Source organism: Cebus imitator, unplaced genomic scaffold, assembly GCF_001604975.1.
Source record: "Cebus imitator isolate Cc_AM_T3 unplaced genomic scaffold, Cebus_imitator-1.0 Scaffold199, whole genome shotgun sequence".
NCBI classification, from domain to species: Eukaryota; Metazoa; Chordata; class Mammalia; order Primates; family Cebidae; genus Cebus; species Cebus imitator.
In genome coordinates, this window is record NW_016107514.1 from 4,609,702 (window position 1) to 4,616,298 (window position 6,597).

The window sequence follows — 6,597 nt, forward strand, 5'->3', positions numbered from 1 at the left end:
GAGACGGGGTTTCACCATGTTGACCAGGATGGTCTCGATCTCTTGACCTCATGATCCACCCGCCTCGGCCTCCCAAAGTGCTGGGATTACAGGCTTGAGCCACCGCGCCCGGCTGCTGAGAGTTTTTTATGAAAGGATGCTGAATTGTGTCAAATGCTTTTTTTACATCTATTGAAATGATCAAATGGTTGATGTCTTTTAGTCTGTTAATGTGGTGTATTGCATTTATAGATTTGAGTATGTTGATCCATCCTTGCATCCTAGATAAACTGGTTAATTTCTTTTTGAGATAGTCTCACTCTGTTACCCAGGCTGGAGTGCAGTGGCGTAATCACGCACCACAACCTCCACCTCCCGGGCTCAAGTGGTCCTCTGACCTCAGCCTCCTGAGTAGCTGGGACTACAGGCAGGCACCACCAGGCCCAGCTAATTTTTTTTTTGTATTTTTGATAGAGTTGGAGTTTCACTATGTTGCCCAGGCTGGTCTCAAATGCCTGAGCTCAAGCAATCCACCAGCCTCGGCCTCCAAAATGCTGAGATTACAGGCATGATCCACCACACCCTGCTGAGACTGGACAATTTCTAAATGACAGAATTTATTCCTCATAATTCTGGAGGCTGGGAAGTCCAAGATCAAGGCACCAGCAGATTCAGTGTTTGGTGAGGGTGCATTCCTCATAGGCAGTACTTTCTCCCTGTAACCTCACAGATGAAACAAGCTCCTTCAGGCATCTTTTATAGGGGCACTAATCCCATTTATGAAGCAAAGTCCTTATGACCTAATTACCTCCCAAAAGCCCCAATTTTTAATATCATCACCTTGAGGATTAGATTTCAATGTATGAATTATGGGGGAGATACAACATTCAGACTATAGCAGGGTCCAACTTCATTCTTTTGCATTCTTCATTCTGGTGTACCCAGCACAACTTGCTGAAAAGACTGTCCTTTCCCCTTTCACAAGAGCGTGAATTGTTTTGGAACCCTTGTCAAAAAAAACTTTGACCATATATGTGAGGGTTTATTTCTGGGCATCTATTCTATTCCATTTGTCTTTATGTCTGTCTTTATGCCAGTACTATCGGTGTTCACACTGTTGTGAACACCAAAATTCTTTTATGTGGAAATCTTCCAGGTAAGGTTGGGTGAATGTGTGTGTGTCTATGTGTCTATGCAAGGAAAACTCTTAAATAACAGACTATACACTTGCCAAATGTTCATGAGTCTTCTCCATATTTTGAGATTTATATTAGAAAGTTATGGCTACATCCTACCTTGTGCCACTTGGTCTAACAAAACAGAGACTATTTCTGAGGAGAGTTAGGAAATGCTGGTGGACACCAAGTGTCTTTCCCCTGGACCTTAAACTCTGATTCCAGTCAGTCTCATATGACTTCTGCTGCATTTCCACACAGTTTTGATCTTTTTGTGTGTGTGAGAGTCTCTCTCTGTTGCCCAGGCTGGAGTGCAGAGGCGCAATCTGGGCTCACTACAACTTTCACCTCCTGGATTCAAGCGATTCTCCTGCCTCGACCTCCTAAGTAGCTGGGATTATAGGTGTCCATCACCACACCCAGCTAATTTTGGTATTTTTTAGTAGAGATGGGGTTTCACTATGTTGGCCAGGCTGGTCTCAAACTCCTGACCTCAAGTGAGCCACCCACCTTGGCCTCCCAAAGTTCTGGGATTACAGGCATGAGCCTGGCCCACAGTTTCAATCTTTTAATACCTTAAATATTTAAGTTACTAAAATAGCTAAGAAAAATTGTTAGTTTTAAGTGCTAATTATTCCCTTTTCTATTATTAAATATGTAATTTATGAATAAAAAGTTAATATTTTAAACTAAGAATTAAAATGTACTTCTGATTTTTAGTTTTCTGCCACAGTTGTCATTTTCACGCAAACACACACACCACACACACACACACACACACACCACCATCACCACCACCACCACCATCATTTCTGTAAACCAATCAACAGTGGAGACACTAGAGGCTATTATATGAAAAGCATTTATTCTATAGCCTACTGGGAATTGTCCAGAAGTTAGAAGGACATTGGAAATGACTCTTAAATCCTTATTTGAGAAAAAGCATGCCAGGAGTCTAAAAAACCAATGTTATTTAGCAAGCAAAATACAAATGAACAAAACACAATTTCTCTGATGAATGAAGTGGTTGCCATAGTTTTTTCCATTATGTAAAGATAGTTCTCATATGAAATATACCACCTAAGCAGTAGCAATCAGAATATTATGCAAATGTATTGGGGTAATTTAACCCCTAAATCAGAAGGGCAGAATAAAATACATAATAGTCTTTCTGCAAAAGAAAAAAAAAAACAACAAAAAATACACCTTCTGTGTCAAATGATACAGAAATGACACTGGTTTCCTATATGTTAACTGAGGTATTTTTCACTGCAAAGCAAATTAAAAAGATATACTCATCCCGCTTTTTTTTAATGCACTACTTTTAGTTCTGCAGAAATAAAAGCTACTCTGAATTTAAAGCTTTTTATACACATAGTCCTGTGCAAATAATTATGTAATACTTTGTTTGTAGGATATTAACCTAACTTTCTAATATATTTTGTATATGTTTCTTTTTGTTTGTTTGCGACAAAATCTCACTCTGTCACCCAAGGTAGAGTGCAGTGGCGCAATCACAGCTCACTGCAGCTTCAATCTCCAGGGCACAGGTTATCTCCCCTCAGCTTCCTGGGTGGCTGGGAACACAGGGGTGCACCACCATGCCTGCCTAATTATTATTATTTTTTTTTTTATAGAGACGAGGTTTCATCATGTTGCCCACACTGGATATTTTGTATACGTTTCCAAAGGCAACTACAAAAATTGGTTTTTCATTGGTTTTTCTGTACAAATGTTGTACAGAATGTTTAATATCTTGTAACTGTGGAAGCCATGAGGAATTTTTGTATTTAGAAAGTATGACAAACCAAAAATCAACATTTTACAGAAATATACCATTCTGTTGAAATTGGAGTATACTGCACTAAATATATTATTATTTCTAATATTCACCTAATTATTAGAGAAATTAGTGCACTAAAGGACAGTGGTGTTTTTTAAAAATGATGTCTTTGCTGTGCTAAGTTTGTCCTGCTCTGTCCAAAGCAACATTTGAACCAACAGGCCCTTCTAATCTTATGCCAGCAACACAATGGTATCTAGGCCAGGTTCTTGTGCAATTTGTGAAACCTTTGGTTTGAAGAGTTGTTGGTGTAGCGGCACAGCTCATCAGTTCTGAGTATCTGAATAGCTAATGTTTCAAACTGTTAGTCCTGTTCTGATTTATATTCATCCCTGCCAGTCCTATTAATTTCATTACACCTGACCGCAACTTAGTTTACTTGCCTTTGTTACTATAGTTTGAACTCCAGCTACATTTTTCTAAGAAATTAAATTGCTAGGTTTTTATAGCTGATTGCGCTCTTTCAACTTCTGTACAGTCTTTACGGTCTTTTTGGACTTTGCTTTTTAGCACATTTTGGGAACTATTATGAAGTTTTCTTGCAGCACACTTGAAGTGAAATAGCTTTTTCCAAGTTTAATACAGTTTGACGGCTCTCCTGGGGGTGCAGATGGGTGGGGGCACTTGCATTGCCCTTTGGAGGAGACTCTGCCTTCTGCTCAGCCAAAAATCAGTGTGAATTCCTTTCTTTGATGGTTCCATCTTTCCCCATATCAAACCTAAATTCTTGATCTTCCACCTGTTATCATTTCTTCTGTCCTATCTCTTGTTAAGACTCACAACAGCTGTTCCCCATGCTTTACGTTGTAACATTCCACATGGTACTCCATAAAAACCTGATATAGATGACCTCTCTATAACAGAACTGAAATTATTCTTGTCATGCTCCAGTTGTTTTTGTGGCTCTCCTCTGGACTGTCTCCAAATTCTCCTGCTCAGTTTTAGCAAGCTGGCCTGGAGTTCTCTCACGGGGTCTGGCTAGCACATTAATTTGCTTGTGCTTTTTAAAAGCCTTTGTGCTCAGTACTGAGACTGCCTCATAATGAAATAATTTTCATTTCAATTTTATTCTAAACTTACAAACATCAGAGATTCATGCTATCTTCAGTGTTTAAATGGTAATGCTTTCTGTAAAATAAAGGAGCCTGCAGGCCAAGCACGGTGGCTCATGCCTGTAATCCCAACACTTTGCGAGGTGGAGGTGGGTTGATCACTTGAGGCCAGGGGTTTGAGACCAGCCTGGCCAACATGACGAAACCCCATCTCTGCTAAAAATACAAAAATTAGCCAGGTGTGGTGGTGCATACCTGTAATCCCAGCTACTGGGTAGTCTGAGACATGAGAACTGTTTGAACCCAGGAGGTGGAAATTGTGGTGAGTGGAGCCGAGATAGTGCCGCTGTACTCTAGTCAGGGTGACAGAGTGAGACTCCATCACAAGATTTTTTTTTTAAAGCCTATAGTTATTTTGATGGGATAGCAATGAAAACATGAACCATGTCAGGTTTGGCATAAATAGTTCATAGTTGACCTGGTCTGTCTGACTGAGATGTCACCAATCCATTTGATGACCTTGAGATACTAAAGCATTGGCATGAATGTCTATAGGTCAGGACAGAGGTGGGTTCAGAGAACTATTTAGGAGACATCTGGGTGGGAGTTGTGGCCAACACTGATTACAAGAGAGCAGTGGGGAAAAAAAGCCAGGATTGCAAGGAGTTAAAGATCACCCATTCCAGAAGTTTGACAGAAGGAGCAAGACAGGAAATTTATTCATTTAGTGACAGTCAAAGGTAACAATGTAAGAAAAGCATTCTGAGTCTTCTTTTAGGCAAACGAATTTGTGATTAGAGAAGAAGGGCGTTCTTTGTTTTAGGGATTATTTATAAAATAAGAACAGTTCTGTATAATAGTTAAGGCAGCACTATCCAATAGAATTTTCTGTGATGATGAAAATATTCTACATGTTTGCTTTCCAGTATGGAGCTACAAGCCACATGTGGCTATTTAAATTTAAATAGAGTGGGTATTGAGCAATTAAAATGTGGCTAGTATATCTGAGTTGAATTTTAATTTTAATTAAAATTTAAGTAGCTACATGTGGCTAGAGGCTGCCGCATTAGACAACTCAGAGTTCGAGTTTTACTAACTAGACTAGCAGATTAATCTCAAAATATTAATGTCTTAAAACAATAAAAGTGTATTATTCAACTATATCACATCCAAACCAATCAGTGCTAGGGTGTAGGGAGGGGAGCACTCTGCTCTGTCTAGTCATTTGGAACACTGGCTCCTTCTATCTTGTGTGGTGCCATCTTCAACCTTGAACGATGCATGTTGGAGGGGAAAAGACTGAATGTGAAGAATCTCTTGAGAAGTGTTATGGGCCATGACTGGAAATGGCCTACATTACTTCAACCCGTATATCCGTATTCTAATAGTTACAGATAAATGACATGGCCCTACCTAACTGCAGGCTAAAGGAAAAGAAACCAGGTTTATGGACACATAACATTATTCTGCCACACTGAAATTTTCAGAGTTCTGGCATCGGTCTCTAATACCTCCTCCATAAGGAACTGGAAATAAATTTTTTTTTTTTTTTTTTTTGAGACGGAGTTTCGCTCTTGTTACCCAGGCTGGAGTGCAATGGCGCCATCTCGGCTCACTGCAACCTCCGCCTCCTGGGTTCAGGCAATTCTCCTGCCTCAGCCTCCTGAGTAGCTGGGATTACAGGCACGCACCACCATGCCCAGCTAATTTTTTGTATTTTTAGTAGAGACGGGGTTTCACCATGTTGACCAGGATGGTCTTGATCTCTTGACCTCGTGATCCACCCGCCTCGGCCTCCCAAAGTGCTGGGATTACAGGCTTGAGCCACCGCGCCCGGCCTAGAAATAAATTTTAATCAGTGTGCCAAAGGAGTAAATCTGGTACAGTTCTGGATGTGAGGAAGACACTGAAGGATCAAAATGGGGCAGTGGGGGTTCTACATAGGGTAGGGACCGGGGGAAGAGATGGAATAAATAATAGAGGGCAGAAAGTTTGGTATTTGTTGATGGAGAACCACTTCCCGGAAAGAGAAACAAAAGGAAAGAGAAAGTGTGGCAATAAAAATTTTGAGGTGAAAAGGAGAGAAATTAAACGTTCTTAGACTGAATCACTTTGTCTACTCTGAGGTTATTTGCTTATTATGACAAGCCTGGGAAGATGTTTGGGTAGGCGCTTAAAATTAGCAGAAAAGACCTCAACAGGTACTATGAAGAGAGCCTTGGGCATGTGCTGTAGAAATTGGAAGGCATTTGTTTCAGACTGATCTGGTAATCCAGATATTTCACAGAAAGTGTCACATAAATTCAAATATGTATCTTCTTTTTCTCTTGATAAATATCCCTATGGTAAGCCACGGAGTTCTGTTAATCTTCTGTTTGACCACATAACTACGCTTTGAAATTTTAACTTAAACTTTTTCCTTTTACCATAATTAAGGTGCTGGTATAAGAGTAGAGCATTAAAGCTAGTGAGTAGATTAACACGCATTTTAAGAAAAATCAGATCAACAGAGAATATTGAAGCTAGTAATTCATATTTTGACAGCATC